Source organism: Pongo pygmaeus, chromosome 11, assembly GCF_028885625.2.
Source record: "Pongo pygmaeus isolate AG05252 chromosome 11, NHGRI_mPonPyg2-v2.0_pri, whole genome shotgun sequence".
Lineage (NCBI taxonomy): Eukaryota > Metazoa > Chordata > Mammalia > Primates > Hominidae > Pongo > Pongo pygmaeus.
Window position 1 is genome coordinate 33,483,645 of NC_072384.2, and position 20,788 is coordinate 33,504,432.

General features: G+C 42.8%; 1 protein-coding gene across 6 annotated transcripts in view; it reads left to right on the forward strand.

Moving 5' to 3' along the window:
* The window catches only part of MGAT5 (alpha-1,6-mannosylglycoprotein 6-beta-N-acetylglucosaminyltransferase), a 339,082-nt gene that overhangs the window by 72,225 nt on the left and 246,069 nt on the right, over positions 1-20,788 (forward strand). The window lies entirely within an intron of this gene.

The window sequence follows — 20,788 nt, forward strand, 5'->3', positions numbered from 1 at the left end:
GAGCGCGTTCCTGATGAAAGGGTGGGTTCGCCCCCTTCCCCTCCACCTCTCCCCCCCTCCACCAGCAGGTTCCAGATGGAAGGGTGGGTTCGCGCCCTCCTCCTTCTCGTGCCAGCGGGTTCCTGATGGGAGGGTGGGTTCTCGCCCTCCTCCTCCTTCTCTTTCTCCTGGCGTGAGCGCGTTCCTGATGGGAGGGTGGGTTCGCGCCCTCCTCCTCCTCCTCCTGCTTGCGCTAGCAGGTTCCTGATGGTAGGGTGGTTTCGTGCCCTCCTCCTCCTCGCGCGAGCAGGTTCCTGACGGGTGGATGGGTTCGCGCCCTCTTTCTCCTGCTCGCGCCAGCGGGTTCCTGATGGGTGGGTGAGTTCACGCCCTCCTCCTCCTGCTCGCGCCAGTGGCTTCCTGATGGAAGGGTTTCGTGCTCTCTTCCTCCTCCTGCTCACGCCAGCGGGTTCCTGATGGTAGGGTGGGTTCGCGCCCTCCTCCTCGTGTGAGCGGGTTCCTGATTGAAGGGTGGGTTCGCGCCTTCCTCCTCCTCCTGGCGCGAGCGGGTTCCTGATGGAAAGGTGGGTTCGCGCCCTCCTTGCGCGAGTGGGTTCCTGATGAAAAGGTGGGTTTGCGCATTTTTTCTTCTGCTTGCGCGAGCGGGTTCCTGATGAAAGGGTGGGTTTGGCCCCCTCCTTTTCTCTTCCTCCTCCTTTTGTCTTCCTCCTCCCATGAGTGTACTCTTGCGTCGTGGGGTGACTTGGCAAGAATGCCCTCAAATGCAGGCCCCTTGAACTTGGGCTTTCGCAGCCTCCAGACCTGCAAGAAATAAATCTCTGTTCTTTACTTGTCTCAGGTATTCTGTCATAGCAGCACAAATTGGAATGAAACAGGTATGTAGGCATCCTTATATCTTGCTAGCTATATCTTGCTAGTTTTGGGGATATAAATCAGCACAATTTTACTGAAAGAAACATGGGATATCACTGCTACACAAGCCTAAAAATCCTCGTATTATTGTATCAGATAATTCCTTTGCTCTAAGGAAATATACAAAGGTATTATATACACATGTAGGAGTTGAAGACTATTGCATTACTTTTTAAAATTTTTTTATTTATTTTTATTTTTATTACTTTTTTAAATAGAAAAATTGAACAAATTAAATGCCTAGTACTGTGGGATTATTTAAGTAAAACATGCAATTACTACTTAGCTTTTAAATTGTGGTAAAATATTTATCATGGGAAAATGTTTAAAATCTGTTGTGATATAAAAGGCTGTAAGAAAGCCAGCATAAATATAAGTGTATTTTTGTGATATATGTGTATGGATGATATACCATATATGGGAATATATATGGAACATACTAAAATTTTACCATCTGTAGGGAGTGGAATGATGACTGATGTTTAAAAAAAATTTTCTTTGTGGTTTTCCAGTGTTTAATAAATTTTTTGTGATTGAGCAAGTATTTTCGTCTATTAGAAAAAAACAGTAATTTCACTTGGAAAAGTGATATTTTGATTGGCTCTGTGAGGTTATTTTTATTTTTATGTTTTTTTTTTTTTTTTTTTTTTTTCTTTGAGACAAGGTTTTGCTATGTTACCCAGGCTAGAGTATACTGATGCAGTCATGACTCACTGCAGCCTTGAATTCCCAGATTTAAGCAATTCTCCTACCTCAGCCTCCCAAGCAGCTGGGACTACAGGGACGTGCCAACGTGCCTAGCTACTTTATTTTGTAGAGGTGGGGTCTCCCTGTGTTGTGCAGGCTTATCTTGAACTCTTGGACTCAAGCAGTCCTCCCACTTCAGCCTCCTGAATATCTGGGATTATGGACATGTACCACATCCAGCTGTTACATGAGGTTAAAAGAGAACGATCCCCAGGGGGAGAACCTGGCAAAATTGGCCTGTTTATAGGGGTCCCCAGCACCCAGTGGCTAGCTGGCTTTTCACACAGCAGCTGTCCTTGTGCCCAGGTGGTGGTGGACATGCCCCCTAAGCCCTCCTTCCTAGCCCTCTTGGGAGTCCCAGCCTGAATGTGAGTGAGCCCCTCTGAGTTTTTTTGAGATCAGAGGATATAGGGCAATCTCCCCTCTCTTACATACCCCAAATCTGTGTGTGTGTGTGTGTGTGTGTGTGTGTGTGTGTGTGTGTGTGTGTGTGTGTGTGTGTGTGTGTGTGTGTGTGTGTGTGTGTGTGTGTGTGTGTGTGTGTGTGTGTGTGTGTGTGTGTGTGTGTGTGTGTGTGTGTGTCAAGTTTCTAGCCCAGGCCCTGTGGGGTTTGCTGGGAGAGTGTTTTAATCAATCGTGATGAAAGTTGGCTTCTGCTAGATCCCATTTTTGGATCCCATTTTCCAGGCCTGTTAAATCTTCCTGGCACACCTCACTCAAGACATTTATGTCCTTGTACTTTTGTGCATAAAATCTTAAAACGAGTAAAAATAAACTTGCCTCCTGCTCAGAATTGACCCTGAGCGATAGATCTTCCGCTGGACACTGGTGCCAGATGGTATTGCACCTCCTACTGGGTTAATGAACAGGCCTTTGCCGAAAACCTTGAATTGCTCTTGAATCATTCCATGCACTTTGAATACAAAACTCTGCGAGTGGCAATTTGCATTTGTTTCTTTTTCTCTCCATCTTTCTATTTTAGGAAGGAGAAAGAGGTGACACTTTCTGGAATAATTTCCTATGAATGAATTGAATTAGTTTTATTGCTAGTATTGTTGTAAATCTGTATCCCTAAATAACTATGTTGTGCCAACTTGGGGGGGGGGCACAGAGTAAATTTCTTCTCGGAGCTGTCTGCAATGATGGCTTTAAAATACACTTCAACTTCTGCATTAGGTGGTGCAGGATGCTTATATATTAGTTTGTGGGGGTGGGGGCAGAAAAAATGGTCCTTGTGGCTTTAATACTACTGCTGTTAGAGTTTTCCACATATATTCTTGATCCTTTATTCTTACTACAACCTTGGACAGTTACAAGGGGGTGGAGGGTGGAATATTACCTCTAAGTCTACTTATTAGTCAGAGTCTTGAAGATGAGATATGTCTGTGTGCTTTGCAGTAATGATAAGTGTTTGAATCAATCTAATCTTTTGCTCATACTCTAGGAAACAGATGATAGTGGGTGTTTAGAGTCCTTGAGTTTTGGTCCTGCTAGCATGCATTCTCTCCCTCCCCTGGGAGGTCTAGATACTTCAAGGTAGATATAGAGAGTACTGTCTTGCTTCTGTCATTGAAGCAGATTGTGAAATCTTGCCCCCTTCACCAGGACTTTGGAGAGACAGGAGTGTTCTCCAAGTCTGCCCTCACTTCGTGTACTGTGCAAGGCCCTGGTGGAATATCTTCCATAAGCATTTGCACCCCTTCTTGATATTATTTGGTATTGTGTGGTTCAGGTGGTTCATGTTGCTGTAAGAACCTCACTTCCGGAAGCTGATAATGCAGTTGAAGTTGGGTGCTCTTTTACTAATATCTAGTCTTTTCTCTGTAGTCTGAGTGGATTGTTCAGACTTAAAAGGTCCAGCAGCATTTTATTTGTGACTGGCTGTGAAAGTCACATATCTATTTTATTTTTATGGCCTATGATCTCAAATATCCCCCAGAACACAGTTGGCATCCATATAATGCATAGTGGAGGCTGTTAACCTCCAGGACTGAAACACCCTTTGGAATATTCCTGTGAACAGTTTGGATTCCTTCAGGTTCCTAAACCAATGGCTCATTTCTCACCCACCTAAAGAGGGTGACTTGAATCTGAATTAGCAGGTACTGTGTTAGACTTCAAACCTTATTAGTCATAAACAAATTTAATACCCGCTTACATTTTTAACTCAGAAAAAAGATTCAAGTGTGAATTTTCTGTTTCTAGACAGATTTATCTTTTCAAAAGTTCCGAAATCGCCTTTCAGTTTTAGTCTAGGCATTCTGTTTAACAATTCTTATGTTTTTATCTGCTTCAGTTAGAGTATACTTTCCTAGAATTACCCTAGAAATGACAAGAAAGATCTAAAGCTTTAAATTCTGGAGTCTGAAATATCCCATAATACCCTGTTCTTATCTCCCATATCAGCTGCAGCATGTGGTTTCATAATTTATGTACGTAGGTTTCCGTTTGCTTCACTAAGCTACTTGTGGATGAGTGTCCTTTGGCCTTACTCATTTTTTAATTCCTAGTACCTACTGCATTAAGTGAATCTCATTGTAAAGTTCACCTAGAGCCTTTTTAACATCTATAATCTTTTCTGTGTTTGATGTCTGGTGTGTGTGAGCCTGTGTTTTAGGAAGAACTTGGAAAAACTTCTTAATGGCTGGGTAATCTCATTTTCCGTAGTGGATTTTATTTGTGACAGCTGTATTAAGAAATGGACTTTATTCTGTGTGCTGTGCTGGAGAACGTACTGGAAGACCAGGGGGGTCTAGGCTTTGCTGTGCCTATAACTGGCTTGTGATCTCCAGCAAGTCACTTAATATATCTGAGTGTCCAGAACAAACGGTCTAGAAAACCCCATTCCAAAAATTCCAGGGTAAAAAGTCAGGATGATCCTCCTGAAACTAAAAGCAACGTTTTCCCCAACATATTATTCAAGGTGTAGTTCCCCGGAGTCTCCTCTGTAGCACTCTGGACATGGTGCTCTTCGGAAGTTGAATTTGCTTATTGCCTCTGTTGTTTCTTAACCATTAGTTAGACATTTAGTCTCTATGCCAAGCTGTAAGCAAGTTAGCAGAAGTGGAAATTTTTGTGGAGCATAGAATTAATTGGTTTAGATATGCCTGTGCTTGGAAATTTGCCTATTGTTGGTGTTTGAAAGTATATTTTTCCCCTTTCTTTGAAACGATTTTAGGCCGTTGCTTCTGGTACTCAAGTACCAGTATGGAGGATGTGAATGTGTGGTATATGGCCTTTTATTTTCAGATCTTAAGGCTTAAAAAAAAAAAAACTATGGATCCAAGGGAGCTTTTTAAAACACTCTTTAAAATACGTGTTTTGTTTTCTATTTAATATAGGATTCATTTTCAAAGCAAAGTGATCATTTAAAAATATGACAGCCCAGATTTGTTAATGAGCTAGCAAATTGTTGCTGTTAAGTGCAAAATTGTTTTCCCATAAGGTTCAACTCCTAATGATAGTTGCTGCTTGTAAGTGACATGGATCTTTAGCTCCGCTTTTATAGTTTAAAGCAAGCTTGTCCAGCCTGCAGGCCACCTGTGGCCCAGGACGGCTTTGAATGTGGCCCAACACAAATTCGTAAAGTTTCTTAAAAAATGGAATTTGTTTTTTAGCTCATCAGGTTTCCTTACTGTTAGTGTATTTTATGTGTGGCCCAAGACAGTTCTTCTAGTGTGGCCCTTTAGTGAAGCCAAAACATTGTCTGCCCCTGGTTTAAAGGCTGTGTCTCCTATCTCATATTTTAATAGGCTAAGTTGTACTAGTTTAACAGGAATATGTGTGTTTGATTTACAAGGGGATTTCCTAAAGTTGTGGCCTCTGCCTTTGAATTTTCAACTACTTTAAAAAATACTCTAAGGACAACCTTAACACAGTTCAATGATTTCTTAATTAGTTCATCAAATATTTCTTGAGTTTTTACTGTGCCAGGTACTGGGATGTATGTGGTGGATGGTATGGAGGGTGGTCAGGGATACAAAGATTAAAAACTACTTCTGCCTTTAGGAACTCTGCAGATTGGTGGATTAGCAGGTATGTATGCCCCAATACACTTCAGTCAATATTTCAAAGTCTTCCAAGCCCTTAAGACTTGGAACACTTTTACGTTTGAACTTGACCGTGATGTTGTGGAATTTTCTAGCTCAGGAAGGGCCTTCTAGGCAGGGGAAACAGCATTAGCATTACGAGATGATGCTAGACCTGTTCCAGAAATTGAGTAATTTATATGAGAGAGGCTGGTAGAAAATTCAATTCAAAAGGTTGGTTGAGACATTGAGTGACCAGAAAAGCAAAGCTTGTACTTTCAGGTGGATCTAGCACTTAAAAATTGGGATTTGAGATTAAAGAGAGATTTCTTGAATCTCCTGGTATAACTTGCTATCCTTTGGAGTCAAAGACGATGATGTCGGCCATCTTGTTAGGCTAAGGAGGAAAAGGAAAGTATGAAGGATTTGCTTCTTGATCAGTAGTTCTTGTCATATTGCATGTAGGACGGAAAATCCTTGTATTAAGGAACATGTTCAGCTGCTCTAACAGAAACCTCAAACAATACTGATTTCAACGAGACAGTTTAGTTTCGTTTTAAGCTAGAATGGCATTTCTGCCTGCTAAAGTTACAGGGGGCTGGGCTCCTTCCTTCTGGTTGCCCTGCCAGCCCCAGCGTTGCTCTCCTTTGTATGCCCTGAAATAAAGGAGAAAAAAAGGGTAGGAGGAAGGGCAAGGAGGAGTGATAACCCAGAGGTTGGGTAGATTTTTTTCTACTCCTGTTCCACTTGGCAAAATATAATCACTTTGCCACTCAGCTGCAAGAGATAATTATACTCTGTAGTGAGATACTCTGCAAAATTCCTGCTCCTATGGAAGAAAGGGAGAATAGCTTTGGGGGAGCAGTAAGGATCCAGTATATCCCATTTGGGCCTTGTCATCTGTACCAGAAGCTATTGGTAACTAGAAATGATTTTTTAAGCCTGTATAGCCAAGAAGGGTAGCAATAGTCCTTGTTCTTCTGGTTCTTCATATTGAAAAATGAAACTGATTTTATAAGCTGTGTCTGCCTCTGCTAGCTCAGTGAGCCTGTTCACCAGCCCTCAGTTGCCCTCCCTGAACTTTGCCATCGTAGGCAACCCATGTGCACTGTGGAAGGTGCACTTTCCTTGCTGTCAAGCCCTGTGTAGCTCTGAAGATCACCAGCATTCCGACCCAGTGTTCTTCAGACTACCAAGCAGCTTCAGAACTACCAAGCAAGACACAGGAAGTTGGCTGGGAGATGCCTTTTACCCTTGAGCCTAGCTGGGTGTGTGAGGCTTGGCTGTTTTGGCCCATCTGGTCTCCATCCAAGGTGGCTGAGTTAAGATCTTTTGGGCATTGCGCTACAAAGCAGCTTGTCAAGCTGGAATTCCGTTGGTGTAGGGGAGCATAGTCAACCCACTCTGTCCATGTTCCTTATGGCAGCTGCCCCCAAACCTGCCTAGTGGTCAAAACTACCTGGAGAAGACTAATGGGTTCCTATGATATATTGTAGTGGATCGAGTAGTGCACGTTCTCAGGGAGGTGCCCAGGAGTGGACTTTTAAGCAAACACCTTCTCTAGGTAGGTCTGATCATGGGCCCACTTTGGGAACCACTGCTTTGCATTCTTCATCTTACTACTTATAACTTTTGGTAACTGCATCATGTTTCCCTTCCTTTGAGGGGTTTATATTACAGCTTAACTTGTAAATGTTAGGTATTGAGTTGTTTCTGACACTCAGCAAGTATAAAAGAGGCCGAAGTTTATTTTTTGAATGAATGGTTTTTGTGTGTTGTTCCATAGCTCCCTTGAAATGTATTCTTGTGGCACATTGTCTTAAAACATTTTGGTTAACAGAAGGTAAAAATTAGCACACCAGGAAATGCTGCATTTCCATTTCAGAAAAACTAAATGCTTCCATATTTTCCAGAGTTGATGATAGATTTGAAAGTAAACATTAAACTCCATTCTGGACTTGCTATGTTAAGCCGCTATTTCTTGGGGAAATCTCATGTATATAATTTGACTAAATTCTTGGAGTAACTGTCTTACCTTCCTTTCTTAATTGCACATCTTTGCCTCTCCTACTCCTCTGATAAGAGGGCAGTGTGTTTTCCTGTTCCGTGATGTGACTCAGAAGCATGTACATATATCCCAGAAGACAGCCTCCCAGGATGGAGCTGAAGTCTCGGAGGGAGTCCTGGCAGAGGGTGCAAGCTTTGGGACCAGCTGTGGACTGAAAGCTGTTCTTTGTGTCACCTGTGGACTCTCAGTTCTCTGGTGGAGGCTGAAATTTTAGGGCTGGCTGCTGGCTGCGACTGTATTTTGCTTGCCTGCTCCTTTTTTTTTTTTTTCTTCTGAAAACAGTGGCCTGAACCTCCTTCCACTATTTGTTCTGTGAGGATGGAGCATTAAATCCCTGCTTAGAAAACAGTGATTTTTGCCCTGTTCTATCGGCTGGTCCAACAGCTCTCTGTCAGTATTCCATGATTTTTTTCTCTGACTATTGGATGACTCAAATACTCATTTTGTGGGTTCATTCTCCTAGTTGTTTAGAATCATTTGCTTTTTCCTTGTTTCCTCTATTATTTGAAACTTCAACTGTGAGAAGCTTACCGAAAAGTGTTTTGCTTGGGAAATGCTCCCCCTGCATGTAGCTACTATCCATTGTTGCTCATGAGTTCTGTTGGAGTTTGAGGGAAGCAGATACTGATTGGTGCTCTGTATGTGGAGGTTGTGCAAATGGCAGGAATGAACATGCTTCTTGCCTGCAAGAAGCTTCAGTGGTCCAGTGAAAAAATAAGACCCACAAACAGTCTTAAAATCATTAATTAGAGGTACAATTTTGGTAAACACCTGAGAATTTTTCTCTCTCTGTCTCAGGTAAAGGATGTCATGTTGAAATGAGGAATTAATTATGTGTAGATAGTAAGTCTTTTATTTGGCAATGAGGACTATTTTAGCTGGTGTCCCTGCCTCCCTACCCGGCCCCCCCAACCCCCCCCCCCCCCCCCCCCCAAGGCTGAGAAAGTCACAGCTTTCGGGAAGTATTCCAGAAATATCTGACTGACTGACCTTGGTAAGGGCACTATAGTGGTCACGCTTGAGGGGTTTAAACAGATTTTCTGCCAAGAGAATATAGCCTCTAGCCTGAATACTTCAGACAGGGATGTCTGCAAGTCCCCTGACATCTTCCTTCCTTTGTAGATTCTTCTGGAAATTTCTCTCATGTCTGCAGTGATGCTGCCTTCACAGGGGCACAGCTATTCTTCCTGGCAGATGGCAGTTGTTGCCAATTAATGGTGTTACAAGTCTCTTTTTCTTCTTTTCTCTGTTGAGCCTCTCTTTGTCCTTCTCTCCCTAAATGTAATCAGAGAAACCCTATTTGGTGTAGACTGAGTGTCTTTCTATATAACCTCTATTAGCATTAGCCTTTCTCCATTTATTCACTCATTCAAGGAATAGTTGAGCACTTAGTGTGCCCTAAACTCTGTTTTAATCACGAAGTATGGAGTGAGCAAAACAGATGAGTTCTCTGCTTCTGTGGAGCCTATGTTCTGGTAAACAAAATAAACAGGATTTGCTGGGCATGGTGGCTCACGTCTGTGATCCTAGCATCTTGGGAGGCCAAGATGGAAGGATCGCTTGAGGAGAGGCATTCAAGACCACCCTGGGCAACATGGTGACACTCCGTCTCTACAAAAATAAAAATAAAAAAGGTTAGCCCAGTGTTGTGGTATGCACATGTAGTCCCAGCTATTCAGAAGGCTGAGGCAGGAGGATTGCTTGGTCTTGCTCTGTCTCCTGATTGCTATGTGACACGATCATAGCTCACTGCAGCCTTGAACACCTGGGCTCAAGCCATCTTCCTGCCTCAGCCTCCTGAGTAGCTGGGACTACAGGTGTGTGCCACTACTCCCTGCTTGTCTTGTGTTTAATCATTCAAATACCTTTATTAAGGGTGCTCTCTGTGCTTGATCTTACTCCGGGGGCTATTTCCTAAAAATATAATCTGGAGAGGCTGTGGTCTTTGCCTTCTGGAGGGCCGCTTTGGTTTAGTTGAGACAGGTTGGGCTGTGAACTAATAGCTATAGTCGAGTGTTAAATAAGGCAAAAGTAGGTCCAGGGGTTTGTAGGAGCAGGGAGAACTATCTTTTGTTCTCTTTGAGCTGGTGGACTGGAGTATGGGGTTGGGATATTGTAATCCTCTTATGCTTTGGCCATAATAATTTTTCTCTATCTTTTCTATTTAAAAAGCCTTTTTTTTCCATACTGTTTTACATTAGGGAACCAGTAGATGGGAGGGAAGATGGGATAATGGGGGTGTGGGGAGTGAGTAATTAGATTCCCCTTCAGCAGTCTCAGAAAAGAAGTCAGCATCTTCCACAGCACCGGGTCAGCTTGTGATGGCTCCAGACAGGGTAAAACAATTTTTATGATTTGTCTTCAGATCCTTTTCTACTTTCACCTTCGAGGCGACCTGTGCTTGTCAGATCCTCCACGGCGGTTGTTATTGTCAAGTGAGGTAACAGTGGCACAATGCTAATGAGAAGGCAGAATGGTTGTCCAGGGTGGCCTTGGTGGCCGCCAGGCGCCAGCATCTTTATCAGCTCTGACATGCTGCTCAGAAGGCCAGCTCTCTGGGCCAAGCGCTGCTTTTTTTTTTTTTTTTTTTTTTTAATTGAGAGGAGTGACTATCCCTCCAAAAGCTGCTGATTAGCACTCAGGCTTGAAAGGCTCCATGCTAATATGTAGTTTGCTACAAAGATGCCAGGGTTTGGTATGGTCACTAAATTATTTTCCCTTCTCTGATAATTGGCTGGTTGATACTAATGAAGAGATGCAACTATTTTCATTATATTATTATTTGAATACCCTTGAAACCACCCACCCCAAGAACTTGGACTTATCAGTAACTCACATCTATCTATGACATCCTCTCTTCTTCCATCCTCTGCCTCCTGACCCAGCAGCCACTATTCACAACTTCATTTTCTTGTCCAGCTTCTCTGTCTTTTGCCGACTGCTATGGTCTGAATGTTAGTGTCCCTCCAAAATTCATATGTTGAAATCTAATCCCCAACCTGATAGTATTAAGAGGTGTGGGGCCTTTCAGGCCTCTGATTAAATCAGAGGGAGGAGCCCTTGTGAATGGGGTTCATGCCCTTATAAAAGAAGCTGCAGGGAGTTTGTTTGCTCCTTCTGCCATTTGAGTACACAGCTAGAAGTGGCATCTATGAAGCAGACAGTAGGCCCTTACCAGATGCCAAATTTGTTGGTGCCTTGATCTTGGATGTTCCACCCTCCAGAGCTGTGAGCCGTAAATTTCTGTTGTTCATAAATTGCCCAGTCTAAAGTGTTTTGTTTTAGTAGGCTGAACAGGCCCAGGGTTTAGCATTCAGAAGTGTTGCCCTAGGCATCAGCCTCTGGTTGCCAGCCTCTACAGGCCCAGCTCACTTTGTGGGGATGGGTGGGGTAGGAATGTCCTTAGGGACTTGTGAGATAAGCAGTGTCTTAAGAGCATGTTTTAGCCAGGATCTTTTTAAAGACATTCTTTAATCCTATAGGGCCAATTGTCTCCTTTTAACAACTATTTTCTAATGCTATCTTTACCATGCAGAATGCAAGTCACAGATAATGTAATCCAACAACAAACACAATTCTCCCCTAAAAAATCAATGCAATTTCCTAACTGTAATGTAAAAGGAAAAAAAAAAAAGGAAAGTCCGTGCGGCGTCAAACAGGCATTTCATCATGTAAATGTGTGGGCCCACCTGTCCTAAGACAAAATGAAATAGCCAGATCCTTACACCTGTTGGTAAAATCACCTATAAATGCAACATCTCCAAATACAGGATTGATTTGGTGACTCATATTACAGGAGTGGCTCTATCATCAATAATATAACTTTTTTTATGGTTAATAACTTGTGAAGTTCAGAACAGAAAGTATGTTCTTGGCTCATTATACATGGTAGTTGTATTCTGGGACAATTTTAAATGTGTTAAAACTATGCAAAAATTAGGTTATCCCCATAGGTGTTGCTGACGAGTGGGGTCTTAGTGTACACGGAAGGTCAGAAACCCCTGGGTGCTCATTTATAATGCAGATTTTAGTCCCATCCTTGAGATTCAGCAAGTGTGAGGTAGGGCTCTGGAATCTGCATTTTTAATGAGCACCCCAGGTTATCCCAGTGCAGTTAGTGGGTCCAAGGATAAGTGGTTTTTCACTTAAGCTGAGGATCAGTCACAGGATGACTAATCAGATTTTTGGTGAGGCTTGTAAGGAACATTTCTAGTGCCATTGATTTCTACATTGAATGTTTTTTCCCCAAAAGTTCGGGTGATGGGACATTCTGAAATCCTAGCACTCCCTAGGGTTTTCTAAGGCATGAGGGTGTGTGGAGGCTGAATGGAAGAGAGGACAGGGACTGATCTGGACTGCATACACAACTCCTTGCTTCTTGTGACCTTGGGCAAGTCACTCCACCAGAGCCATGTTGTGACTCTTGGGGGCCCAAGACTGGGTTTAGTAGACTCCTTCCTCCATTTAAAATAAAAAATTATATTTTTATGACTGTGTCCAGGGTGAATTGTATTCATTTTTTCCTTCTGACTTTAAAAGAAATAAAATTCTCATGGGCCCCTAAAAGTTTGGTGGGCCTTTAGGCACTTGTTTAAGTTGGCCTCACACCTCTCTGGACATTCATTTCTTCACCTGAAAAATGTGATGGTAGCTGCTTTGCAGGTATGTTGTGGGGGTTTGATCTGATGGGAGTAATTCCCTCTGAGTACTTATTACCTGGCACAAGCTAGGAGTTATCATACATGGGTGAAGAGAAAGGATTCCATTTAACAGTGACCCTTTGTACAGGTACTTATAAAAGGATCAGATTTGTCTAATCACTGTGTAATTTTTCTTAATTAACCATGCTGTTTACACGGAGATTCTTTTCCCTCCTAATCTTCATTCTTACTCATGCTAGCACTCATTTCATGCGTCTTGGTGATTCCCACCATCTGTAGGGTCTGACAGCTCTCCCACCCTTTGGGAGGATGGTGCAGTCACGTATTCATCTATTAAAGGAGAATGAATGGAGATGCACTGGGCCTTACTGCTGTTGGATTTCTTAATCTCAGTATGAGAAATTCTAACTTCTGCCTAAGTCCCTGTTCTATACTGTGCCCCTTTCTTCCTTGGCTAATGAGATTAAGTCTCAAGTTGAATTGAGAGACTCAAAAGAAAACTTGGTAGTTAGCAAGTGGGGTGATGTCCTGGGGTTAAGTGAGGGTGTTGGCTAGACAGAACTATGATGGAGCAGAAACAAGACGTCATGGAAGGTAAGCGAGCTGGCCAGTTGGTAGAGGGGAGAATTGGGCACATAAAAAGAAAAAACAGATGCTGAGAGAGGGAGTGAGAATGAAGGGCATTACCCCAGGAAGGAGATTTTGGTCTCTTTCCTGTAGGAACCCAGGAAATCACTATTCCTTAAAACCAAGGAGATTGACTAACACTGTACCTTTTTAAGAGGACTTGATATTGCTCTTCAGTTGTAAAACCATTCTGTCAGCTTGTGAACAGGTATCTCTCTGGGGATACTATGGGAAAAGCCCTGCCCTCAGTGAGCATGTAGTTTGCTGGAGGGGAGTCACACTCCATCGACAAACAATTAAGACTGCTTCAGGTCTTCCAAAGTGTTCTGAAAAGACAAAGTCAGGCAGGAAGAAAGGGTGGTGAGTGGTTGCTTTTGGTAGGCTAGGGTGATAACTGAAAAGTTGCAGGTGAGGCTTCAGGGAAGGAAAGGATGATAATAACAGACCTGCAGGAAGAGTGTTTACAGCAGAAGGAGCAGCAAGTGCAAAGGCCATGGGTCAGGAACAAGCCTCGGCACGTTCCAGGAGAGGACAGAGGGCCAGAGTTGTGTGCATGGCATGTGAGTAAGAAAGAGAGTGGGAGAGAGGTCAAGGGGTAGGCAGTGGCCAGACCATGTAGGTAATGGTCCAGTTTGGAGTTTGCTTGTAGCCAGAAGCCCCTGATAATTTTATACCTGTGAGTGACATCCTCTGATATTTACACTTCAGAAAGATGGCTTTTAGCCCTGTGGAGGGTGGGGCTAGAGCAGGCAGGAAGACGAGCTAGGAGCCTATTGCTATAAGTGGGTGGGAGGTGAGGGTAGCTTGGAATGAGATTGAAATAGTGGAGATAGTGAAAATAGATTTGGGGTACATTTTGGAGGCAGAGCTTGTAGATACTGATGGATTAAATATGAGGGGTGGGAAGGAGTGAAGAGAACGTACACATGAGGGCTTAAGGGTCTTATTGGAGCAGCCGGAGTGGGAGATGCTGTTTGCTGAGCTGCTTTGTGCATCTGCCTGAAAGCAGCAGCTCTGTTTCGGGCCTGCTAAGCTGGGGATGCATACTAAACACTGAAGTGGAGCTCATGAGTGGCACGTGGATGTTTGGATCTGGACCTTGTTCAGGTGAGGGTTCAAGGATAGATACATGAATTTGAGAGCCTCCACTTAACAGTTGGCATTTGCAATCATGGGACAGGGTGCGCTTGCTGAGGGAGAGAATATGGATAGAGAAGACATTTGAGGACAGAGCCCAGGGGTGTCCCAACAAGGTGAGTTCTGGGAGAGAAGTCAGCTGGGGAATTGCTGCAGTGTCCTGAAGGCAGATCAATGAGAAGGAGCAGTTCTATAAATAGAAATCCCTGCAGAGATGTTAGAAAACCAGCATTACAGCATGCCAAGAGACAGAATAGTGATTAATAAGTGCTTAAAAGTGTATGTTCTGCCACTGGAATGCTAGGAAAGCTACCCAAAAAGGCTGTTCCTAATTGAGGAATATGGTTCTTAAATGTTTACATTGCCTTATATTTGTGATAGGGATTATTGGCTTTGTGAGCAAAGCTCTTTGACATTTGTGGATGGAGTGTACTCATTATTGAGAGGAATTCTCTGAAATGAATGTCAGTTCCTTTTTTCCCCTAAGCTTTGCTTTGAATTACTATACAGTTTACTTAAGAAACCTGTGATCAGCGAGAGGAAAGAGAAGTGATTTCTGAAGCTTCTAATGGCCACTTCCTGCTAAGTCTTAGCATTTTATCATGTCAAGTATGCTAATGGGAGAAGGAGCAGCATCTCTGGATACAAAGGATCCCCAGGATGCTGATGTGAATAGTAGGGGTGAGCTAGCTTTGTCCTCATGCCCAGACCTTGTCCTGATCTGTAGCACACACTTGGGAGACAGGAGCTGTATTAGTTGCCTATTGCTGCTGTAACAAATTATTACACTTAGTGGCTTAAAAGAACATGTTTATTTTATGGTTCTGGAGGTAAGAAATCTGAAACGGCTCTGTAGTAGGCTAACACCCTCCAGGTGTTAGGCTCTAACTCGTGGAACATGTGGATGTAGCCTTATGTGGAAAAAGGATCTTTGCAGATGTGATTAAGCACCTTGAGATAGGGCAATTATCGTGGATTGTCAAGATGGGCCCTAAATGCCACCTCAAATGTTCTCCTCACAGAGATGCAGAGGAGGATTACTCAGAAGAGAAGGCAGTGTGACCACAGAAGTAGGAATTAGCATGCTGTGGCCACAAGCCAAAAAATACATGCAGCCACCAGAAGCTGGAAGAGGCAAGGAACCGACTGTCCCTAGAGCCTCTGGAGGGAGCATGGCCCTGTCCTGCCTACCCCTTTGCTTCTACCCAGTGATACCGATTTCAGACCTCTGGAGTCTGGAACTGTGAGAGAAGAGTTTTCTGTTGTTATAAGCCACTAAGTATATGTAATTATTAATGACAATTTGTTATAGCAGCAATAGGGAACCAATACAGTCTCACTGGGCTAATCCAGTGTCAGCAGGACTGTGTTCCTTTCAGGAGGCTCTTAGAATCTGTTTTCTTGACTTCCAACTTCTAGAGCCTGTCCAGATTCCTTCACTCATGGTTTCTTATGTCTTCAAGCCAGTCTTTGACACTTTTTAGATAGTGGTTCTTCTGCTTCCCTCTTCCGCATTTAAGGACGCTGTGATTGCATTAGACCCACCTTGATAATTATCTTAAGGTCAGCTGATTAGCTACCTTAACTCCGTCTGCATCCTTAATTACCCTTTGCCATGTAAGGTGTAACATACTCAGATTCTGGGGCTATGACAGAGACATCTTTAGGAGCTGTTATTTTGCCTTAAGAAGGAGGCTATTTAAGTATATAAGGTGAAGAGATAGGTCTTTCTCTCCAGGAAACCTGTCATTCAGAGGTTACCATGCATGGGTATCTTCTTCCAGTTGCCTGAGCCAGCCAGGCTTCATGTTTGAGCATTGAGATTGGGCTTTATTTCTCAAGGCATGTGGCAAACCTCATGATGACACTGAAAGGTTTAAAAAAAGAAAAATACAGTTGCTTACCAGAGATACTGATCATTTACTTCTGCTAGGATCGGAAGAGATTTTAAGAGCTTAGCGGCAAATCCTGACCTTGTAAAGCCCTGCCTTACTGGGAGTCTTGTGCACAGGTGTTATTGAGATCAGACACCAGGTTGCAGTGATATGTATCATTTGTGCTCTTGCCATCTACCGCCCCCTGCCTGCCACCAAGCCAACCTCAGGAGGTCTTTGCCTAGAGGCTTGGCAAGATCACTTTCCACAGCTCAGGGAGGTTTTAAGGAGAGGGATTAGCATTGACTCTGATGCCTTGTTGGTTTGTGTGTCATAACTCAAAGGTCCATGCTTCTCAGCTGGCCAGTGGTCACACCTGATTGGAAGGTGAAAAGACTTTGTGTTCTACTTCCAAAAGTTTTCACATTTGTCACACTGTCCTAACCCTATCAGCTTTGTTGCTGTCGTTGTAGTGAGGCCTGCCTAGGGATAAGTGAAGGATCCCCAAGGACACATCAAGACAGCACATGGAATCAGAGCTTTCTGACTCTTGGCTGAACTTTTTTTTTTTTTTTAAGCAGATCAGTATTTTCCAAACTTTGGACTTAATTTCCACCATATTCACGTTACCACCTATACTAGTTCCTTAACATATTTTCTTCAGTTTATCCTGCGTCAACTCATTTATTTTAATTTGGTCTCATTCTAATTGACAGCATATAGCAGCTTATGAATTTGATGTGCTTATGCATGTTGCAACAAATACTTAACTATTAGTATATATGCTACAGTGTAAACGTACCACACTCAGAAAAAACCTTATTAGACCATCCTGACTGTTTAGGAAGCTTGGTGCCCAAGGGAAATAGTCTTTGACCATCAGCCAGAATTTGGTTAGTTTCAGCAGGTAAGAGAGTAGCTGGTAAGCTACTTAGGAACATTTTAAGTAAAATATGTGAGAAATGAGGATAGGATATGCCTTTATTCCCAGCAGGCAAAAACATGCATTTATTTACAATAGTTGTTATAATATAAATAACATAGATGCATATGTATACCAGAAACATGGTCTTTATCCTATTTGCAGATAAAAGCTAAGGAAGAACTTGTATTACTTATGTATGAAGTGCCCAAGGGAACAGAGGCAGGACAAGTTCTGAAACTTAATATCTAGGGAATGTAAACATTTAATAAAACATTACCTTACCCACCTATGTGGCCTTTCTTGGCTGGACTTCTAAAAAATTTTGTTTTTATACCATATTCTTTGTTTTAGGAAAGCGTTATCTTACTCCCAGCCTCTGGGGAAATAAGTTAAATAACCAAGAGAATCAATAAGGAGACACCCCAATGTTGTGGTCAGTGTCTGTTTTTCCCCAGTGTTCTGGGAGCAGGGTTTCCTGGTGTTCTGTTACATCAGCATGAAGGAGGCCTTGTGCATGGGAAGACCCAGACCTCACTTCCCCTGTGTCACTTGCAGTCACTTGTCTTCCTCTTGTTTTTGTGTATTTACTGGGGATGAGGAGGTGGGTGGGCAAAGGGATTGTATGTAGAACTGGCTTATTTTTAACATAACAACATAAAACCCCGTAAAATGATCAACTTGATCTTTGGGTTGCCTCTTGCCCAGCCTTGGGAGAGTGTTAAATCAGAGCTCTCTGGAAATTTGGGACAGCTCCAACTTCCTGAAAAATCAAGAATCGAGTTTTCCATGGAAAATGGTGGGAAGAGGTTGGATTTCCCCATGCTTTCAGTCTGTTTCCCTCTTCTTCATTGTATTCTTGCACTTCTCCAGAGATACTCCTCTATTATTCAGTTCTAGTGTACCCAACTATTATCTTCCAGAGAGAGAGGGAAGATATCAGTAAGACCTTGAGACTTGCTTGTCTCCTGAGTGATGGCGTAAGTGAGCCAGCTTGAATGCTGAGCTTCACTGGGCATAGAATGCTGATTTGCTGAAGTTGATGCGTGTGGGAAAATGTTTGTCTCATCTTCTCCTTGACATTGAAATACTGTTTTTCTCTTTGGAAGAGTCAGGTCTGCATAGGCCTTTTGGATATTTGCATTTTATTTTCAGGAAGTCTTTGCTGCTGACTTGGGTAAAAGCATACCCCTCACTTCATTTTCTTAGAGGAAAGAAAGGCAGCCAGATGACAGGCTGGTAACAAATTGGACTATTGGGCTGAATTTGCAGGTTGATAAATAGGTGGCCCAGGTGGTGAAATGAAGTGAAGTTGTGTTCAATCAGATACTGGACTGGCTTTGCAAACATACTAAACGCAGCCAGGTGAGGGAGACTTGGGAGCCCCCCCGTCCCCTACCACCGCCTTTTAAATCTCATGTTCTAAAATGAAGAGGGTCAGTGTCAAAAATTCTGTTTCTCAAAATACTTGTGACACCAAATGTGGGTGTTTTTTTCCCCCTCACACCAATGAATTATCCAACTCTCCAGGTAATAACTGGGTGTCCTACAATTCAATTCTGACACTACCGGGGGTTATTGCATACCCTACAAGTTTAGGGCTCAGTCCCACAAAACTGCCCCCACTTCAGACACCAGTCACAAGTCCCATGTTGTTACCTGTACTTCTGACCAATTGGCTGTACATTGGGGGTTCCTACAACCCCCTCTTCAATTTGATGATTTTCTACAATGGCTCACAAAACTCACAAACATTTACTTATATATGCTGGTTTGTTGTAAAGGATATTACCAAGGATACAAATGTTCAGGTGAAGAAGTACATTTGATGAGGTCCAGAAGGGTCCTAAACACAGGAGCCTCTGTCCTTGTGGAGTTGGGGTATGCCATCTTCTTGGTGCATGGTTGTGTTCAGCAACCTGGAAGTTCCCTGAACCCTGTCATGTGGGATTTCATGGAGGCCTCATTATGTAGGGACGATCGATCAAATCAGTGTCCACCCTTTCTTCCCTCCCCAGAGATTTTAGGGGTGGGACTGAAAGTTCCAACCCTCCAGTCATACAGTGGTCTTTGTGGTAGCCAGTCCCATCCCGAAGCTATTTAGGGACCTCAGCCACCAGTCAATAGCATACAAAAAGACATTTCTCACTTTAGAGCAGGAGTGTTCAATCTTTTGGCTTCCCTGGGCCACATTGGAAGAACGGTTGTCTTGGGCCACACATAAAATACACTAACGATAGTTGATGAGCTACAAAAATTGCAAAACCAATCTATGTTTTAAGAAAGTTTATGAATTTGTTTTGGGCTGCATTCAAAGCTGTCCTTGGCTGCATGCAGCCCTTGGGCCATGAGTTGGACAAGCTAGCTATAGAGCTTTCAAGGGTCTTGGAAGCTCTTTTGAAGGGAACTAGAGAGTAAGACCAAATATTATAACAAAAGATACTTTTCTCATCCTATCACTTAGAAAATTATGAAGGTCTTAGGGAGCTCTGTATTAGGAATATAGGGTGGGGTGGGGAGGAACAAATGTTTCTTATGTCGCAACCTAACAGCCAACCAACATTTTAAGTCATTGAGGTAACTTAGTAAGCAAACCAGTACCCTTGATTTTAAACTTTCTGATCTATATTATATGCAGAAAAATACACATCACACATGTAGAGCTTGATGAGTTTCAAATGGACACCCACCTAACCACCAGATAAACAGAGCATTCTCAGCTCTTCAGAAGCCCCCTATGTTCTCTCTTCCAGCTACTACCTCTACAATCCCCATGCCTCAATTCTGACTATTTTTGCACTCTATAAATAAACTCATAAAATGTAAACTATTTTATGTTTGCTTTCTTTTGCTCAGTATTATGTTTGTGAAATTGATGTATATTGTTGCATGTAATCATTCTCATTGCTGTATAGTATTCCATTGTGTGCGTATACCAAAATTTATTGATCCACCCATTCTACCATAGATGGGCATTTAGATAATTTCCAGTTTTCAGCTACTAGGATTAGTGCTTCTGGAAACATTCTAGTACATGATATACACATTGCCATTGAATGGTGAACATAGGTACACATTACAGTTGACTCTTGTCTTAGGCTGTTAGGTGTTGCTATAATACAACACCTGGGACTGGATAGCTTATAAAGAAAAGAGGTTTGTTTGTTTTTTTTAGCTCACAGTTCTGGAGTCTGGGAAGTTCAAGACTGGGTGGCTACATCTGCTCAGCTTCTGGTGAGGGCCTCATGCTACATCAAGACATGGTGGAAAAGTGGAAGAGGAACAGGCATGTGTGGAGAGGGACCAAATATGAGAAGGGATTTGGCTTTATTAACAACCTGCTCTCAAGGAAGCTTATTCATTCTCAAGAGATTGAGAACTCAGTCACTCTCTTGATACTGCATTAATCCTATTCATGAGGGATCCGGCTCCATGACCCAAACACATCCCAACTGAAGTCAGCTAAACTTCTGTATAAGTTTCGGCCAGTAAATCCATATCCAAACCATAGCAAGTGTATACTTAAAGTGGGATTTTGGGATCATGAGGGTACACATATTTAGCAATATGAGATACTGCCAGTTCTCCTAAGCGGTTGTATCAGTATATAATTGTACCAGCAGTGCTTGAGAGCTTCCCTCCCTCACATCCTCACCATGGTTGGTATTTGTCTTTTTCACCTTAGCCATTCTGGTGAGTATGTAGTGGAATTAGGTTGTGGTTTTAATCCCATCCTTTATTTTTGATTCTGAAGGACTCGGTTATCTGCTTGGTGCTTTTAATGGACTCTAATCTCCACTGTTTTTAGACAG